This window comes from Triturus cristatus, chromosome 9 (genome assembly GCF_964204655.1).
Source record: "Triturus cristatus chromosome 9, aTriCri1.1, whole genome shotgun sequence".
Lineage (NCBI taxonomy): Eukaryota > Metazoa > Chordata > Amphibia > Caudata > Salamandridae > Triturus > Triturus cristatus.
In genome coordinates, this window is record NC_140592.1 from 208,625,248 (window position 1) to 208,646,474 (window position 21,227).

A 21,227-nucleotide genomic window follows, 5' to 3' on the forward strand; every position below is an offset into this window, starting at 1 on the left:
AGTTTTGAGAAACCTTTATTTACCTTTAAGAGAAGTAGCAATTACAAGACCTATTGGTCAACAAACGGTGTAGAATGACCAAAGCAACCACACAAACTGAACTTCGGGGACTCCCAAAAGTGAGTGAACATTAACCCTGTGGATCATGTTTAGTTTGCCGACTTACTATGACAACTGCATCTGTAAATATGGGCCTTGATACTCCATAGAAGCTACAGAAATTTACGAAATTCCAATAGTGAGGGAGTAATTTACCTCATTAATTGCCCATGTTCACTGCGCTATGTAAGCATGACCACTAGGAAGCTATGTGTTCGCATTTACGAACACAGAAGCAACATATGTGTAGATGTAGCACCACCAAACTGACTAGGCACTTCTTAAGCATGATTCATACAGAAAATGGAATGTCATATGTGGTCATTGATGAACTAGATGTGAAAGGAGAACAGACATACCACGGATGTCACTGTCTCAGATTTAATATAACTACTAGCGCGTAGGCACTTATTGTGTTTCTCATTAAGATGACCCTTTGAGTTACATAAAAAACATACAAGCACACATTATGTGTCAGGCAAATGAGTCTTCCTTAGACATTATTGGAGACTCTGCCAGTACTGCCAAATACACATAGCTTGTCCTTCCTTTTTCTTCTTGTAATATCACCTTACTAATAGCTTTAGGTAAGGTATATTGCGTTACATTATTGTCTAAATATATGTGTCAATAACACATTCTACTTTCAACAGTCATGATTCCTAGCCAAATAAGTTGTTTGCCACCAAGTGAGGGCCTAAATTCAGCATACATTTGGACAATCAATTAGTTTGGTCGCTTGGGGAGAAAAACAAGACCACCCCTTTACACAGGACTCCATTTCCCCAGAAACTTAACTGCAACATGACTACTTCACACTACTATTACAAACAAGCATTGGCATAGCCAATAGGTCTCGCCTTTGGGACCTTATACGTTTTTAGCCATGCAACAGTTGATGTTATTGCACCAAGGATATTGTGCTGCCTAACTAAATACTTATAAGGTCCCAAAAGAGAGACCTATTGGCTATGCCAATGCTTGTTCTATTTTCTTCGAATACAGTTTATGCTTGTTATCGGTGCCCGGAAATCGGCACTCGTAGCCTTCATGGGAGCCGACAGAGAGCCGGTTCCGCACCGTGCAGTCATTGTGCCGTTAATTTTACAAATAGGGATCATCGTGCTGTTGCTGTTCCTCTGACAGATTGCTGGTCAGGAACAACAGGAAATTAAGTTTTCCTCTACCAATCAGGAGGCGCATGCCTCTTCTTCGTTCCCTTATATATGGTGTTATGGCCCCAGCGGGTTGCTTTTGCCTCAGAGCCGGACCTCCAGCTAACCGCATTATAAAACAGTTGCCCGTCCTACCCCCCGCCCCCATAACATGACCTCTTCCTCAGCACTTTGTTTGACATTTTCCTCATCAACTTCAGCTCATCATTTTCCTTAACGTCGACACCGTTACCTCCTTTGGCGCGCACTTTGAAATACATTTACGGTAAAGGACATGTTTATGATTGGCATGAGAGTAAAGGTTTGAAGTGATAGGGTAAGGGATAGGTGTGGCACCACGGCCAGGGCGACTGACTCCGGAATCTGGGGATCATGGTTCGATCCCTTCACGGTTCGATCCCCGGCACCGGCGGCAGATTAGCCCAGCACCATGTGACTCTGGGCAATAGCTTGCTTAATCTTCCCGATGGCCCCCAGCGCCTAGAGACCCTTACGGGTGATTGTTTGTGCTTTACAAATATGGATTATTATTACTCTAATAACTAATAATTGTTAAAAGTTACAGCCAGGGAAGATGATTAGATTAGAGTTAGAGTAGGTTAAACATAAAAGATAGGTTTAGGGTTAAGTTCAGGACATGTGGTAGATGTATGCTTACAGTGAGGGTTAAGGCTGGGCTTTGATTTAGAGCGATGTTTTGGGTCTAGTTTTAGGGTATGAGAAGGTAAGGGATTGGTTTAGGGTGAAATTAAAAGATTTAGGGTCAGGTGAAATGAACTACATTTAGGCAAAACAATGTAATGGTGTTTTTGAAGTGATGCTTTTAACAAAAACTGATTTCTATTGTCTCGAGCTGGTGATGTCTATCTCTGATACTCCTACCTATATGTACACTTTTCCTGTCACCTTCCCCAAACCACATGCATTGGGGCAGAGGGGCGGGGGATTGACGTCTATTCCCCTTTGACCCATTGTAGGCTTCCCTGCCTAGGTAAAATGTGCACATCTCCCCATTCCTTCTGTGATGCCGACTCTCAGGGCAACAACAATAAACGTGGGACTCAGTATGAGACCACTACACTGACAGAACTAATCTCACTCCGGACTTTGGGCTTATAAACCCACCACTGGCCAGCAGCAACACGAGGAAGAGTCCACAAACTTTTGAATGTGCCAGACCCTCAGGTCAGCTAATGCTTCTCACTTTGGCTGCCTAAAGTCGTCTGCATATTGGACCTCTAAGCCAGGACGTGCTTTGTGTTTTGACACAGAGGAGGACTGAATAACAGTGACAAGAAATACAGCTGACGAGGAATAAAATCTCAAATCTAAAAGTCCAACTTCACTTGCTTGGATGTGGTCAAATTCCAGAAAGACCTACACAAAGGCCAGGTAAATGAAGACGTGACTGGGGACAGCTTGATGGATTAGGCCTGCCCCAGAATAACAAGGAGGCCAAAGCCTAGCTGCCCAAGAGAAAACAAAAACATCATGTGCACTGAACGGTTACCCCATCACCTTCACTCATAGAAAATGGTGGCCTTGTCCTGTCTCCGCCCATTTGTAAACCATACAAGCATGTGTCCTCCTTCTTCAGACCCAGAGGGACTGAGAGACGTTATACCTTCACAACCCAGTGTGGGGGTCGATTGTGCTGGTTGGAGTTGTTTGCTGTGAATCTCAGACCATTTCTTATCTTTAACCTGACCAGTCCCCAGTTGGGACTGGGACCATCAGTGACTGCAGTGGGTGCCCCTTCACTGCACAATCTTGAACGTGGAGGCAGCGTAAGCGGAGGGCTCGTTTTGGGAACCTTGAGGCTGAGCTGGGAGTCTCCGGGGCAGCCTGCGGCTCGTCGTCTTCCTGTTGTTTCATAGCGCAGAAGATGTACGGCTTCTGGGCTGCTGTGTAGTGGAGGGTGTGACAGGAGGTTCTGGTCAATCCTTCACTCCTTGCAGCCATGTCAACTCCTGGGTCTGGCGAGAGGAACCCGAGGCGTGCCTGTAAGTAAAACTTTTTATTTACTCCTATCCAGTAACACCGGTAATTACTAGTGGGTCATGACATGGGCTATGGTGCGTGGAGAAGCAAAACGATCTCCTCTAAATGGCCGGGGTTACATTACAACTGTTTGCAAAGAGCGTAGCTTTCGATAGGGCACCGGAACCAAGCAGACCGCGGGCCCGCTTTACTCCCTATTAGTAGCTTTGATTTTACTATCAACCCAGTGGATGGAGGGTTGGGTTGGGGTACTTCTCACTTGATAGTTGCTACGCCACTGCCTGCTTGAGGGTCCGCTGCACAGTGGGAGGAAGCATGCTGTCACAAGGGCTCGCGCTTGTTCCTGCCAATTGTTAATACGGTAATAATGCGCATTGCAATGGGGTGTAATGAATGAAGAGGAAACAGCTAAAGCAGAGCAGAGGAAAGTGGGAGGCTTAACGTGGATTTGTTGCTTCGTTATGTTGTGCCGTAAGCTGTCAGGCAGAAATGCGATTGTGGGGAGATAGCGAGGGTGGCGATTACAGAGCCTTCCGAGGTTTATGATTAAAGTAGCATGTTAATGTAGGCTTATAGAAACCAGGCGAGCTCTATCCCTGCCGCGAGTTTCTTTATGCTGAGATGTTAGCCCGTTCTGGCATTTTCTGCCACTGTGTTATGAAATGTGTAAACGATCTGGTCAGGCGATTTTTATTGATTTGGAAATGGATTTCCAGTCCTTGCGTTTATTTTTTTCCCAAATAATATTTTGCCTGAGGTCTTTCCGGAACACGTCCTTTTTGCGGAGATGTGCGTGGCAAGGCACAGCGCTTGCACAGATGGCTCAGCCGATGAATGCCGCCTTGTGCACCATTTATTCCACTGCATGAAGTTAATCTCAATGGAGCTCTCTGACAGTCCTGACTGAAACGGCCTAACCCCTCCTTGACTCGTTTTATTATGATCGCCACAGGTAACCGGGTTAATGCACCGGTTTAGGAGTTTGTAGCGCCATAGTTGCTGACATAGTTTCACAGTTTCACATAGTTTGATATCAATTAACTGAATTGATAGATGTCTAACCGCTAAGGAAGGAGGGAGCAAGAGGGGTGATGTGGCGAGGGCATTCGGGAACAAGCGCGCGTGCCTCGCGCGACAGCGAGGGGAGAAAGGAGGGGGCCTGCACCGGATTCCCTTGCGGGATCGAGCAGCAAGGCGCGATAATTGCTAACATATGGCGCCGCTGCTCACCCTCGCATGGGAATCGCCAAACGTGTAAGCGTTGCCATTGAAAGCAATGCAACTCGTGCACGTTTTTGGCCTCAAAACCGACTCGATTGCTAAAGGTCTTTTTCCTATGTTGCGCATGCGCGCTGTATAGGCGAGACCTAAAAAAGGAGCAGTGGAGAAAATACAACCGCACAAGTGCCTCCTTATAGATGTGGTGAGTAGAAGAGAAGCAATATTACACAGTGCAATAACAGTCTTCACCCCTGCTGCTATGAGGTGCAAATAAGTCAACTGCAAAAGCAATAACTTCTACAATGTGCCACTAATGCCTGGAGCACACAAACATTTGAAATTTAATACAGTCATTTGTCATTTGAAAAAAGAAGAAAAGCGTATTTATTTGTAATATAAGTCAAATGCATTGATTTCTAACAATATCATCATTGTTTTTGGAACTTTGACATTCAACCTAAAAATAATGATCACAATCCTTCAATGTTGCCATTTATCCACAAGGCACTAGTGACTACGTCACACACCTGTGTATTTTAGCAGTCCAGATCGGACAGTGCACTTTTCCTTGTTGTTAGGAGATGCTAGTATGCCAGACCAGAGCAACATTGAGAAGGGCACCCATAATTGGAGCTTGCTTTTAAATATTAGGCCGAGCATATACAATGTGCATTACTAACACATACTAGAGTGCAATCATGTTTATGGATTAAAAGGAGTAATGGTAGATTTCTATCTACTGTGCCTGATTAGCTACTTGGAGTTGTTTCCAAATAATAAGGCCCATATTTAGCATTTTGCAATGCAGCGCAGCGCAGCACTTAGCCTCAAGCCACTGTGCTGTGCTGCGCTACATGAAAGGAAAAGGGAAAGGGCAGGATTTTGCTGTATTTAACTTTATACAGCACATTCCTGTCCTTTCTACGCACTAGCACACTTTTGGCTACCTAGAGCCAACAAAGGCAACCTTGCATCATGGTGCAAAGGTGTCTGCACTGTAGACAGCATTGTTTTTGTGCAGGAAGGGATACCTTTCTGCACAGAAACAATCCTCAGAGGCATTTTCCTCTTTCTATGTGTGCTGCACAATGCAGCACATAAAGAAAGAGGAAAAACAAGGATAAATAAAGATATTTCTCCTCGATACACCTCACCTGGGGAAGCGAGCATTTGCATGCATTTCCCGGTCTACTTCTCACGGTAAATCCGGGAAAGTTCCAAAATACATGGGTGGATGCATGAGAACACCCACGCTTCACCCATGGAATACTTCCCTGGAGCAGAGTAATGCAAGACAGCAATTTGTGCTGCCTTCCTATACTCCAGAATCAGCAAGCCAAGCAGAGCCGCGAGGGGTGGCTCTGCCTGGTTTTATAAATCTCACTGGTTTTATGTCGCTCTTGCGCCCCCTTGTGTGGCACAAGGGTGATGCTAAACCTTGATAAATCTGGCCCTAAGTGCAGCACATACTACGCCCATTGCTATCACACACTAGGATGAGATAGACTACTTTGTATGCTTTCATTTAGCGCTATGATCATAATTTTTTATGGACTAGCAGAGATATAGGTCAGGTGTCTCCAACTTTATCTGTACTGAGGGTTACTTATGTTCAATGAAACGCATTGAGAGCTACTATTATCAGTTTTGTCTAATTTCAATTTTGTAATATGTATATTAATTCAACCAAGCAAAAGATTTCTGATTTAATAAGCTGGGCTGCCCACAGGTGATCTACTCATAGGTAGCTGGAGAGCTACTGGTTGGAGACCCCTGCACTAAGCGTAATGGTGGTGGCTAGACATTATTAATCTGTATTTGACCTTGTGTTCAGTTTTATCTGTATGGTCATCTCCATGGTAATTAATGGTGAAATAAAAGAACTGGACAAATTTGATGGCGGAAGGAAAGTGCGGAAATGGAGACAGTGAGGGGAAAATGGGTTTATTTTCTACCGTTCCAGTGATAAAACCATCCGACTCCTGAGAAGACAGCTCACTGCACTGCTGACGCTGCTGCCGGGCATTCACAGACTGCCATCGCTCGTTGAAGTGGTATGTGTGTTTTTACAGGTCACTGAGAACGGAAACACATTTCAGCTTTACGGTTTTTGACGATCCTTTGATCGCTGTTTTCTGAATCCATGTATTCGCCGCATAGCCATTTTATTTACTCCCCAAAAAGTCAAACCCAAATCCCTCAGTCAGAGAGGGACAGAAGTGTAAAACGTCACATCTGGCGTGTAATAACCAGACCACGGCACGTTTAACTCGTTTCTGTTTTGTATGTAGTTATGTCTATATTACAGATGCAATAATACCGAAGTTGTAATGTGGTAACACCACAGGCCTCCACGGAAGACTTCAGCATGCGACCACCAACAAAAGAACTATAGCTAACTTCTGACCTATAAATGCGATAACATTTAAGAAATATTGCTTCCACGCGCCACTTCTAATTGAAAGATAAATTTGCGGCACAGACTCGCGGTAATATTTGACATTTTCCAGTACTTATCAAAACAAGTCCCAAAAAAGAGATGTTTTTATCAATATTGAAAATGCATAACGCCAGAGTGGATACAATTAAGGTTAAAAACCATCATCTCATTAACGTTCACCTGATGATAACGATGATCATAATTAGTTATTTTATAGTGAGTTTTATCAGTTTTAAAATAAGAGATTTTTACCATCGTATTCACAAAATCGACCCTGGAATGAGTAAAGACTGCTCTGGCCCGAGCACTGATTCGATCTCTTCACAAACAGGCGAAGACAACACAGGCTAGTTAGCAGCACGTGCCGCGTAGCCAGATAAATAACAGGAAACATTGGGTAATATTTTTCACATCTATACGAGGAAATGTGTGTATGTCATCTGTAGGGCCAGAAAAATGTCTGAACTGCGAAGACACATTTGCCGACGGTGCGAACAACTTGTCAAGGCCATGCAAACCTGCTGTCAGCTGCCATCCGTGAGGCTGCGAGGAAAAATCTAGTTACTGTCTGGCTGAAACGCGGAGAAAAACATGGTTCGGCAGGGGACAGAAACATTGCTGGCAGAGGGCAGCGCTCCAGTCTGCTTGTATTGTAAGGACGGGTGCCAAGGGGAATCAGCTATATCACGTTAAGACAGTGTAGAAAAGCCCATTCCGGGAGGGTTACTGTGCACACAGTTGCTCTGGATAGCTGACAGCCTGGAAAATGTGTGACGAGCCCACGCTCTGTTCCTCCTCCAAGTGCATCGCACAAATAAACATACATTAGTAGAGGGTGGGGCGTGCTATTGGGTGATTCTGTTATCCCGCATCTTTGTCATTAATTCAGCAATGCCAATGGGAAAAAGTGACGTACTGGTGGCGCAAGGGCCGTGTAAATAAGCCCTAGAGTCCTTCTGCACAGATGTTTTTCTATTCAGAAGTAAAGCAGGCGCAACAAATACTTTTAGAAATGTTTACCTCCAAGGAAATGTTACTTGAACAATTATGCCTTGCTCAAAATCATAGTATCCAGACATTCCATAGAGTTTTTTTATACAGATTTCCCGCAGATTTCTCACTTCAATACAACTGACAACTGGTCCAGCATGAGACAGCCAAACCTGTATTGGAAACTGGATGAAAGGAACATAGGAAGGCATAATTTGATGTCACTGATAGCTAAGGGAAACAGTATTTACTTTAAAAATATATATATATTTATATTTCTTTATTGGCATTTTACAAGTTACGGCATCAAATCACATACATGACTGTTATATCAGCACGAGAGTTCACGTTGAGGACATCAATAGAACCACAAACAACAACAAGTAACAGAAACATTACAGTAGCATGTGGAGACGTGTTGTTTTAATGAGATGAGCAACTGAAGAAACCATGTTGATTCACTTGGTAGAAGAATAGTCAAAAGTATATAAGAGAAGAGATAATAAAACAACAACTACAAAACAGAGAAAGAAAACTACCAACATTTGACTAGGGCTTGAAGGTGGCTGATGAGGTGTGGGAATATGATCACAATATAAGCAATATGCACACGAGGAGCATCTGAATGAAGTGTGGGCAGCTGGGAAGCGAAGGAGACGTAGACCACCCTATCTGAAGATCCTCAGGAAGGGTGAGGGGGGGAGAGGAGGGAACCACAAGTCTACCCATGCCTCCAAGTGGAGCCACAGGTAATATCGGTACTGATATAAGGTCACTAATCAAATCAAGCTATTGGGGAAGGGGGGTCCAACTTATCAAACAATTTAAGCACAAACATATCCCAAAATGTGGCAGCTCCACGTCCTCCTATAAAGCTGCAGGTAATGAGACATGGCATCAGCCTCAGCTACCGCTGATTTATGGACCATGCAGAGCCAACCAGCAACAATGGGGGCTGCACTGCCTTCCAAGACGTTTCAATTAAACGCTTAAACAAAGCTGTGGCCAGGTAAACCAGTTTCATGTAATGTTTGGTGCACTTTGTCTGTTAGGCAACCCCCCAGGAGGCACTTGAGAGAATAAGGGGAACAGGTGTACATCAACCACTGCAGAGATATGTTCGACACTCAAGCCAATGGCAGGCAATCCCATACCATATGCAAGCAGGAGGCATCTGGGTGACTGCAACACAGGAACTCCTGGGCCACACTTGGAAACATCTTGAGCAGCTGGTGCAGTGTCGGATACGTTTGATGCACGCAATTAAACTCGGTAAACATCGGGTGGGCACTTCGAGAGACACATTTCACCTGCTCTAATGCCACCCCACCACTGTTGAACCATCAGTTCTTCCCCCAGTCACTCCTCCTACCAGGGCTTACTACGCAACGTATGGTTCATCTCAGCAGATTGCAGCACTGTGTAGAGCATTGTGACAACCCGCCTGCCTAACCTATGTGTGAGAAAGCACTGTAACCCATGATGGAGCCGTGGTTCATCTTGCCCCACCACCTTGGTGCCCCGGACAGCCAGAATTTATGCATTATAAGTCAGAAAAAGACCAGCCCATGGGTCTTAAGTGTCCCGCAGGTTCTGAAACGAGTGCAGAGAGCCCACATCATACAAGTTACCCAACCAAGACACCCCTACCTCTTGCCACAGAGCTGAATCTTGCGCTGTGACAGGGCCTTCATCACAGGTACACTCCAGACCTGCAACTGCTGGGCACATGGCATTTGTCTATGCCTGGGCTGGACATATCTATCTGATCAGATCTCCGGAGGGGCCCTCAGGTGACAGCAGCCAGTTCAACATACCAACGTCACCCAACTCAACTTGAACTGCCCTACTCTCTCCCATGATGTCGCCAGCTAGCCACTGCATGGACCACTGCAGCTGCGCGGCTGCAAAATAAAGCTCAACGTCAGGTGCTCCCAGCCCAACTTCCAACAGCGGATGCTGGAGCGTGTGGATACACATCCTCTTTCAAGCACTGTCTCATATTAGGTCAGACACCAACTCACTCATGTCTCCAAAGAAGGATCTAGTAGGCACCGCAGGTAGCGCCGCTAAGAAGTACAAAAGCTGTGCGAGAAAAACAATCTTGGCCATAGATGCCTGGCCCATGGGGGACATGGGCAAACTCCTCAAAAAGTCCAAGGACTGACGCATCAATGTCAGAGCCCTACCATGATTGTCATCAACGAGATCTCTATCAGTATGGTACACATTCACACCAAGATATCTGAAGGTCTCAAAGCATCAAGGCAGCAGGCCGTGCTCCTGCCCAGGCCGCTCATCGCGCTCCAGCCTACATAGGACTTCCCCCAGTTAATCCTGAGTCCCGTCACATCGCCAATTTATTCTAATAGTTCATATAATGCCGGCAGTATGCACATGTGACCCCGGATGTACACTGGTACATCATCCACATGGAGGGAGACAGTGTGCCAGACCGTGCCGACAAAAACATCCCAATATCGACCCTTAGCTCGCAACAACGTGGCTAGGGGCTCCAAAGCCAGCACAAAAATTATGGGCGGCAGGCCGCATCCCTGATGAGTACCTCTTCCGATCATAAACTAGTGCAATGTCTGGTGCCCCATTCGCACTTTAACCTACCTGATTAACTCAGGGCTCATCCCCAGGGCCTCCAATACCAGCATCAAATAGGGTCACCCGAGGGTGTCAAATTGTCAAATGCCTTCTCAAAATTTAAGGAAGTGCAATGGGGAGGTCTGTGGTCTTCACTATGGCGCTCAAAATGCGGCACAACCACCGGGTATTATAAAACGTCACCAGTTGGAGGAATAAACCCACAATGGTTGGGATGAATCAACGACTGAAGCAGAGGGATCAACCTGTTGGCAAGTAACTTGCTTAAAATGTTATAATCAATGTTTAACATTGAAAACGGGCAGTAAGAGCCCACTTTGAGGGGATCCCAAACAGGCTTAGTCAACAATACAATGAGAACCTCTCGCAGAGAATCATGCAACACATCCTGTTGATAAGCTTCTTGGTAGATCTGAAGGAACTTGGGGACAAGGGTCGCTCTGAACATAGCATAATATTCCATAGGAAACCCATCTGTCCCCAGAACCTTATTCCAGACATTTGATGGATTGCCGCCTGTATCTCATTTGTTTGCAGTGGTTGCTCCAGTAATTGCAGAGGCATCAGGTGAGTGAGGGTGACCTCAGGCATTTTGCCCCTGATATGCTCCAGAGGAGGTCCCGGGGTGGGAGAGTACAACTTCTCATAGTACTGGACAAAAACCTCATTAAAGTCTGCTTGGGTATTAAGGGTATTGCCAGTGGAATCATGGATCGCTCCTATAAGAGTTCTAGAAACCATCAACAGCAGTAGCCACGCCCTGGTACTTCCTGGTTTATCTCCATCACCATGCTGGCGAGGAAGTGAAGCAATATAATCTCTATTATTGAGTTGTCGTTACTCGTCCCGATATTGATGACAGAGTTTTATCAGAAGTGCCCTTGCCTCAACCACTGTCACAGTTTCAAATTCAGTGCTCCTCAAATGTGCTTCCAGCTCTGAGACACTGTAGAGTTGGAAAGAGCTCTCCCCCCAAGACGTCCTAATACACTGGCCCTGCATGGCCACCTTTATAGAGTCCCATTTTAAGCCAAAGACCTCACTGAGCCCTTGTTCTCGGCAAAGTATTGGGTTAGGTGTGTACTGACAGTATCTCTGTAGACCGTGTCAAGAAGGGCCTCCGTCTGTACATCGGTATCGGTGCCGGACTCCTTCCCCCAACTGGAACAGAACCTTAAGAGGACTTTGGTTCCATATGGTCCAGCCTAAATATTCAGAACCAAGGGGCATATTTATGAGGGATTTGCGACATGCTTGCACCGCTTAATGTGGTACATGCACAACACAACCCTCTAAGTCATATTTAGAAAACCACGCAAAGACTCTTTGCATGGCTTTGAATATTGAGTATTGCAACATAGTGCTAATCTCTGCGTTACACTGCGCAAGAGAGGTGTTTAATGGGTGTTTCAGTGGGTGTTCCCATGCAAATGTCATTGTTTTTGAGGCGTTTCCAGATTTACCAAACCTGGCAAATCTGGTCATGCACCAAAAAGCTACGCCTCCCAAGGTGGGGCATTTCATTTAGAAATATCTCTCTTTCGCCTCATTTTTTCCGCAGTACATTCTGCAGCACACTTAGAAAGAAAAAAATACCTCTATGGACTTTTTTTGTGCAAAGAGGCACCTTCCTGCACAAAAGCAATCCTGCCTATAAAAAAGGCACCCTTGCACTATGGTGCAAAGGTGTCTGCATTCGTGGTAGGCTGCAGAAATGGCACCAGCGCAGGGGGCAGCCACGGTCCATGCAGGTACCAGCTGTGGGGTGGTGGGGTCATATAAGTGGGGATTTCGAGGGCCGATGCAGAGGCAACATCCATTATTTATTTAATTTTCGCTAGGCATCATATCATCCCTCGAAATTCCCCTTATCTGACCCAACCCCCCACAGCGGTTACCTGCACGGACCGCGGCTGGCAGGGGGAAAGGACAGGAATGCCCTGTATTGGATAAATACGGCACATTCATACACTTGCACAAGGTAATTTGCTGCACTGCCCTGCCCAAAATTCTCGTAAATATGCCCCCTAAGCACATGAGGCCAAAACTCTACATTACAGAAAATGTAGTCTAGCTTAGTGTGTACCTGGTGTCTTTGAGCATAATAAAAATATTCTGTCTCCCCTGGGTGACCCAATTGTCAGATATCATGTAAGTAGGATGACTCTGCCCACAGTCTAGAGTGGCGCGGATACCCTGAGTACCTGGGAGGGGGGGCAAGGAACAATCCAAGTCGGTGCAATGTATACAATTAAAGTCCCCACTCCATATCTCCTGAGCCCAGGGATCCATAAGCAAGACCATAGATAGAGTATTGAGGAACTCACCCTGGAGTGTGTTTGGTGCGTAGCTGGATACTAAAGAGAGGAGCTGACCATCCATGGAACCCTCCAACATCACATAGTGGCCATTAGCAACTACCAGTACCCTACTCTGCAACAAAGAGCACCCCTAGAGCAATCCAAATAAATACCCAGAGCATTTACGGAGTGCCCAGTCCCGAATAACTTCCCACTCCAGAGCCTGGAGATCTTTTGGAGTTCTGCAGGGGTAAGGTGTGTCTCTTGGAAGCATGCAATGTGTATGTTTCTACGCCTAAGGTATGCATGTACTCTGTGTCGCCTTACATGAGTCGCCATGCCTTGAATGTCCACACATTATATGTAGTAGCCATGTAGAAGCAAAGATACTCCAAGGCCAGAAACCGAGAAGGAGCCCCTCAACAGCACCCTCAAAGCCCCCACCCCTCCCGCAATGCCACCTTGCACCTGTCTGAACACAAATGAAAAACAGTAACAGAACAACATCACCCTCACTCCTGGCTTGGGCACTAACGGACATCATGCCACAATGTCCCAAACAACACAATAAACAAATAATACATGTCTTAATCCCAATGAGTCCTTTTGGAAGTCTCGGAGGGTCGGGCCAAGAAAAGAAGTGAAAAACACAATTCACAGGCTAATTATTCCTGGGCCCAATGCCAGAGCCCAAAAATCCCACATCACCCATACAGGAACACCAAGTGGCTTCGAGGTCCTGGCCTTCCCAACTTCAGCACCTACTAAAGTGTCTCCCCACACCCACCATCAGGGCAACATCACACATCTGGCATCTTCCTGCAAGGTGATCCCACTGGGGTGATCACAGTCTCCCCCACAGAAGCGACCGAGCTGGGGGCCCACAGCTCTGAGTCCAGATCTGTGTACGAGGTCAGTTGCCGAAAATGGTTAGAACGATGAATGGCAACCGCAGCCACCACTTGCGCTCACTCCTGAGCAGCCTACTCCTCAGTGCAGTGGGATTGATGTTCACGCAGGCCTCCTATCAGACCAGCCCACCAAACCATCACCAGAGGCATCAGGAGGGTCATGCACCAAGCTTAGAGCACAGCCATGTCCAGGCCTCCTCTGGGGATAAATAAAGGGAGTCATGTCGATGTCCACAACCTGGAAATAACAGTGCATTCAACAAGCCCAAAGCACCTAGTTGAGCTTTGATTGTCCCAAAGTTATTACAAAATGTCTGAACCTCTGTCCTGTAGTGCGGATACGCTGGGATGTGGTTGCTATTGTAGGCCAAGGTGCCCTTCGCCCAGAACATTTGTAATAGAGAATCCCTGTCCCTGAAATTGAGTAGGTGTGCTATGATCGGGCGTGACAGAGTCGCTGGAGGGGGACCAAAGATTCTATGGGTTCTCTCCATAGAAAAGAACTTTGGAATCTGGTTAGCCAGGACTGTATTGTCAGATAGTCTTCTAGGAACAGCTCAACAACCCTCTGATCCTTCAGGAAATCCCAGGAAACAGATATTGTTGCACTGTGAGTGCCCTTCAACATCTATCACCTTGCCTTAAGGTCCCACTCCTCAGTTTGCTCTATTTTTCATTGATTCTGCAGGACTACCAAAGAGGGTCTGAGTGACGTCAGGGGGGATTCCACTTCATCCACCCGCTCAATGAGTTTAACAGGCTCAGCCCGTAGTAACCCAGTCTCTACTTGTATTACCCCATGCTGGGCTTACATAGCAGCTTTAGAGTCATAGATGGCCTGTAGGACCTTATCGAACGCCCAGTATGCTTTGCTAGCGTGCAATCAAACTGGCGAATTGCATCCACCAGCGCAGAAGAGGCCATCGACATGGCTATGATCCATTTCTGGGGCAGAGTCTTTGGGGCCTTCAGCGGGACAGTTGACATACCACTGAATAGCCCTTGACAATGCAGCATGCCTTTCACACATCCATTAATGTGATGGGGTTTATGGGGAACTCATTGCCAAATTGCTGGACAAGTGTCAAAGAGCTCAACATATTGATTTTCACTACATCAACAGCTTTCACTGCTGTGACTTCACTGTCTAGCAGTAGAGAAGAAAGCCGAACTGAAAGTATTGCAAAGTTTTGCAGTTGTCTACTTGTTCAAGTAGGTATTCTGATTTCACCTGAGTAGATACACAAGGACAATCTCCAAGAAGCACATCTCACTATTCCTATCAAACTATAAACTGTTCGGAGAAATGTGTCTGTACCTCCAAGGCTTCAATCACTTATACTCCATGGCATTGACCTTTCACTTCAAAGAGACTATAGAAAATGCTGAAAATGCTTGAAGATCCACAACTTCTAGAACCCCTACATTCTTAGCTCAGCATGTTATGTTATGCTGGTGCTATTTCTAGAGCGACGACATACTACAAAGTGAACTTTGGGGAAACGTCTACAATACGTCGGGGGGAAAAAAAAAATTCTTGGTTAGACATTGAGAAAAGAGCCTTGCTTTTAATGATATTCGAAATTTCCCAGTTTCAGCTATATCTCTTAGAGACAGCTTTCTTCCAAAAGGTGTTTGACTATGTTTATTAGCCACACCAACCATGCAAAATAAAACGAAGCCTTAAAACCTTCTCACATGCCTTTATTGATGAGTTCAGCAGTATTAACGAATGAAAATCATATGTGCAATTCCTTACATATATATTTGCCATAATGAGGTGGAGTGCTGCTATGTAACTGGAACTCTTTTCTTCATTACTTTTATTAATATACCTCGATTTACAATGTATATCCTTTGACATCAAACAAATCAAAACATATCTGCAAACAATGAGCATATAAATCAGCCTGATTCTTTTTTAGAAATAATTTTACTTACCTTTGCTGGTGCATCGTGCAGCACATGTAAATTACTTTTTTGGCGCTGGACTTCTTAATACCTCTTTTATGAAGAGGATAATTTTCTCCATAGTTCAAGAATTTCTGCGCAATCCAACTTTTATTTCGATTTCACGAAAATGTCCATATTCACATCTCGATTTATATTCCTGCACATAGCATAACATTAAAACTGCTTCATTTTAATTTCTTCTGACAGCATATGTTTGCCACAGATTCTTGCGCTTATCAGTAATTATTCAAATTCTCAAGAGCTTCTAAACATCTTTGGTTGTATTTCGTCACATCAGTTTACCCCACTGTACTTTTTTTAAGTCATAAAAATCTTTTACCATGATATATGTTATGCAGTGCTCCATATTTCTGAAAATATATCCATCCTCAGTGTGGTATCTGATAAACTTATAAGTCATGAAATTGATTTTCTAGTACAGTCCTTATGCTCTTGTCCTCGGGCCTAAGGTGATATAACATTTGAAGACAACACATAAGCAGCCAGATTATTTCTCCCCCCCCAAACTCATCCCAAACAAGTCTGCATTCATGCTCATCCTCCGCAGACTAAAAACACCCACAGGCACACAACTCATTTTATAATGTGGATCTACTGGGAGCCCCACCCACTAGATGACAAACATTTATTGCTAGGCCACATAAGTAACAGTGAGAAATACTCTGTAACAACTATTCACAATTCAAAAACAAAAATTCCTTGTAGCTGAGCAAGATATCCGTACATTGGTGCAAACAGAAGTCATTTTCTGGACAAGACTACGGAATCGCCTGAATCTTGGTACCACATAAATCGAACCTTCCCCGTTGACTGCAGTCCTAACTCCTAAATTACTGAAGAGCTCACAGCATGCTCTAAGGTCACTGTTTTACTCTTACTTCAAAAATTGACACTTTTAGCCTACAAAAGTGTTACACAAGGAGATGTGAGCATGCATACAAACCATTATTGTTAACCATAGACCAGAGTGTGGCTACATTAAACTTCCTATGATTACCTGGACTGGTAACATATGGCAACACTTGCTGCAGGAACCTCAAGTCTTAACAGGATGTGTCTTAGCATCCCAGTCCCATCCTTTCCTAGCAGAGCGTGAGGGTGCCTGTGGCAACATATCAATTTTAGGGCTTGGTATTCATGTGGAAAGGGTGCTCCTTCTGGCCTCAATCAGGATGTGTCTGGACCTATGTCCATCCGCTTGGAAGGACCCTGTGGCGCAATGAAGGAGACTGATTTGTAGGAATGGTAACGCTGATGCATGCCAATTAACCCATTTGCATTTTAGCAACCTGGAGACCAAGGGTCTGATTACGAGTATAGTGGTCCGTGGTGGAGGTGAGGTGGTGGACCTTCAGCGAACCATCACAACCGCCAGGGATCTGCAATCCTGGTGGTGGCAAGGTGGTGAGACGCGAAATGCTTGGTGGTGCCGCTGCAGCAACGCCAAACATATTGTGAGTTTCCCCACGGTCAGCCTTTTCATGGCGGTGAACCCGCCATGAAAATGCTGGTGGTGGGGAAACAAAGTGGGCCCTACAGGGCCTCCTATAGCCCCTGTGCATGGGAATGCAGGCAGGGGGGCACGTGTTGTGCCCCCTGTGTGCATGCACCCCCTTTCCTGCACATCATGCATGCACGGTCCATACTGTGTAGGAACATCCTCTGACGCTCCCATTGCGGTGCCTTTCTTATAGGCACCACCGTGGGAACGCCTCGCCAGTCCACAAGAAAACTCATAATCTGGTGGGCAGGCTGCGGTCAGCTTTGGCGGTGTGGGATCGGTAAGGTGGTGTGGCAGCCTGCTCCCACACTGCCAAAGTCATTATCAGGCCATTAGGCAAGTGGTCAGAATGGATGTTGAGCTAGATGGTGTGCTAAACGAGGGGGCATTTTATATTGGTGAGCTGCACAGAACTCCAAGAAGAGACTCCCTAATGCTCCTCAGTCTGAACTTCAAAAAACGTTTGCGACAGCACCAGGCAAAGCAGACATTTCTGCATCTGTCAATGTCACAGCACTCACTGTTCCCATCCCGACCACAAGGTACAGCTGCTAGAGGTGACACATCACCACACCACGTACCGCTCCTTACCACAGTGACAAGATGTCCGCTGCCACTAAAATCATGAGTGATCTCTACTCTGCCCCACAAGGTGCTGTAAAGAACAGGAAGGAAAACCCAAGTTTTTCACCAGTTCCTAACATCACAAAGATAACATCTGAATGAAAAACAAATATTGAAACCTGAAAAAAACTATACTGATTCTTTGGAACTGCAACGTTTTTCCGTTCTTACTTCTGATATAAGGGGCATTCAAGGGAGTAGTTTAAAAAATTTAATTAATCATTTGATAGCAGCCACTGGACCTTTTCACTTTTATTTCATTTATTTAAATAAGAAAAATCACAAAACTCTATTTTAACTCTGAAGATAAGATGATTCACTGACATGCCTATTTGTACCTATCCAGAAAAAAGAAAGATATAATTAAAATAAATTCTTGGTACTTGAAACTGTAGAATTCGTAATCGTATAGCATGACGCATAGAATATGAAAAGATCATCGAATCTAACACCATGGCAGTGATGCGGTCAGCACACATTTGGTTTGCCTTTGAGATGAAATTATCTGATTTAGGACAAACACAAAGTGCAATGAAATAATTGAAAATGTTTCATTAAAAGCCCTGGAAGTTTTTAATGCCTCTTAATAGTTTCCATTTCAGGCGCTGTTAATATCCAGTGCACATGAGTAAGCAGCCGGGGGCTCCTGCGCCCTGTCTGAAAGCATTAATTTGTTGTAAGGACTGGTTACTTTCCCTGTCAAGGCAACAGAGTCCTCTCCGCGGATGCTGAACTTTTAAATTGACCTTTCATGCAGCAAATTTAAACTTTTCAGAATAAATAGACTGCGCTCCCAGCTAATGGGAACCGAGCGCGCGTCGGGGCTGGAGTGGTGTTTTTCCACTCGCTGAAAGAGAGCAACGTGAGGTGAAAATGTTGCGCGGATGTGAAAGGATGCAAATGTTGACTTTTGTGCACTCTGGTGTTTGTTTTTAAGGCTGGCGCTTTACTCGCTGAGGCATGGTCGAGCTGGTGGCGCATGGGATTGAGATCAGAGGTTGCTGAATTCATTTCTAACTCCCCGTTTGAACTTAAGCGCGCCTCTCTCCTTCGCTGCGCCAAACTCCGGTTTTACTCTCTGAAAATTGAATAATTATCACGCTGCCGCAGATTTCTCTTCCTCCCTCTGTAAATTGTCCTGCGCTGGTCCATGACGCCGAGAACAGCTGCTTCCTTTCTACCGCCTCCCAAGGTTGTTGACATACGGTTTGGTATTCCGTGACAGGGAGGCATGTGGGATTGGGTGATACCGCGCAGCACGTTTATACTTTTATTAAAATCGTTTTTTTATAGAATAAGAACGAATCTGCATGGCGGAGTGGTAAATGTTGAACTGATAGGCACTGTAAAGCACTTTCGCGCCATCATCCCTTTTTAAGAGCACATCTCTTGAAACTGCAAACTTTGGGGCATATCAACAAGGGCTTTATCTCTGCTTTTTTGGCTTTAAAAGCAAAAAAAGGAGAGATAAAACTAGCGCCCTATCAACAACAGGGTGCTAACATGCAAATTTGCATGTTAGCACCCTTTTACTCTACGCTTCCCCTTGCATCTCTAATGAGATGCAAATGGGGCGTTCCAGAGTAAAATAATAGGAGAAATGTCGCTAAGCGACAGTTCTCCTATTATCAAGAATGTCGCTAACCCTGTTAGAGACAAAAAAACCGCGGTTAACGCTGCTTTTTTACGTCTGGTATTTTTCTGACTTAGCCATGATATCCTATGGAAGGAGGATATCATGGCTAAGTTTGCCTGTCCCTATCAACAAGATAACGTGAGATTATCGCTGGGTTTCCAGCGATAATCTCACGTTAGCCTGTTAGCGCGAGGATTTTTATCGCTAATGAGATAAGCGTTGCTAATAGCACGCTATCTCAGCGATAAAAATTCACGCTAGCCGTCGATAATTATCCTAGCGCTAAGTGCGCTTAGAGATAATTATCGCCGGTTGTTGTTGATATGCCCCATTATTTGGGCTAAGTTAGGGGCATTTCAACAAGCCGGCGATAACAAATTATTGCCACTTTTGCGTCAGTTTTTGGATGAAAAGCGGCGATAATTTTATCGCCCTATCAGCATGGTCACGCTAGCGCGTGAATCCTTGCTTCAGCGCCCCTTTTCTTATCGCCTCACCTCGCATCGCTAATGAGATGTGAGGTAGGCGTTCCAGTGAGAAATACAGCGAAAATAATCGCTAACGAAGGATCTCCCTATTAACAAGGGAATCGCTAACCAGCCTAGCGACAATAAAAGTAGCGCTAACTGGCTTTATTGCCGGTTCCTTACTCCTGCTAAATCTTTGACTTAGCCATGTTTAACATGGGAGGTGGATCGTCATGCTGAGTCCACATCTCCCTATCACCGATGTTTTTCACTTTCGTTGCTTTTTTATCGCAGGTAATCCTGCGTTATAGCCCCTTATCGCCGCTATTGCCGTGATTTCTATCGCCTCGGCGATGCGCCTTGCTGATAGTGCGCTCACCGGGCGATAGGCGCGTTAATTTTGTGCACGCTAAACAAGGCCAGCGATTGATGATATGCCCGTAGTTTCTGTGTGGTAGATACGTACCTGAGTAGGGCAGTCACAGTAGTTTAAAGAAACTACCGGCTCTTTACAGTTGCTAGTCGAAATGAGTATATCTAATAACTAATTCAATAGTTTGTTTTGACAGTAAATTCCTCTCAAGCTTTATTAGTGAGCGTTTTCCCTTCAATGAATCTGATGTTCTCTGGTTGCCAGCAATAGGCCATTGGCAACATAACCAGTGGATGGTCCCTGCCTCGAAGACAAGGACTTTGACAGGAAGTGAAGCCAAGAGCCATCTTTAAAGCCCAATGAGGTGCGGTGTGGTGTGGGAACTCCATCTGCCCCCAAAAAACAATCTAAATATTTGGGAATGAAGCTCTTCTTCTTTGGGAAACCTTAAGACTGATGTGGCAAATGCTTGGAAAAATGTACCAATTACCACAGCAGATTTCTCCCTTGCTGGGTACCCTGTCTTCCTCTGAAACATGTTTACTCGAGCTGCGAGAGCTGCTTTCTGATTATCCACCATGGTCATAGGTGGGCTCTGCCTTCAATTCGTGTCCTGAAGAAGATAAACTGGCAAGCATGGGAGATCTATGCTGGCTAATTTGTAATCTAGGAGCACAGAGTGAGTTATAACAGAGGTAGCTTCCTAATTCTGCACTATAGGACCTGGGTTGTGAGACAAGATATTAACTTAAAAAAAGTACAGGATTCCAACTTCCTCAAATGTGGCCAGGTCAAAACTCCAGAGAAATCCCACAAAGAAGGAGAGAGTCTCCTTCAATGGCACCATGTCTCTCTACAAGCCGTTTCATCCTCGCAAGGTCACTTCAATGCAGGCTCTC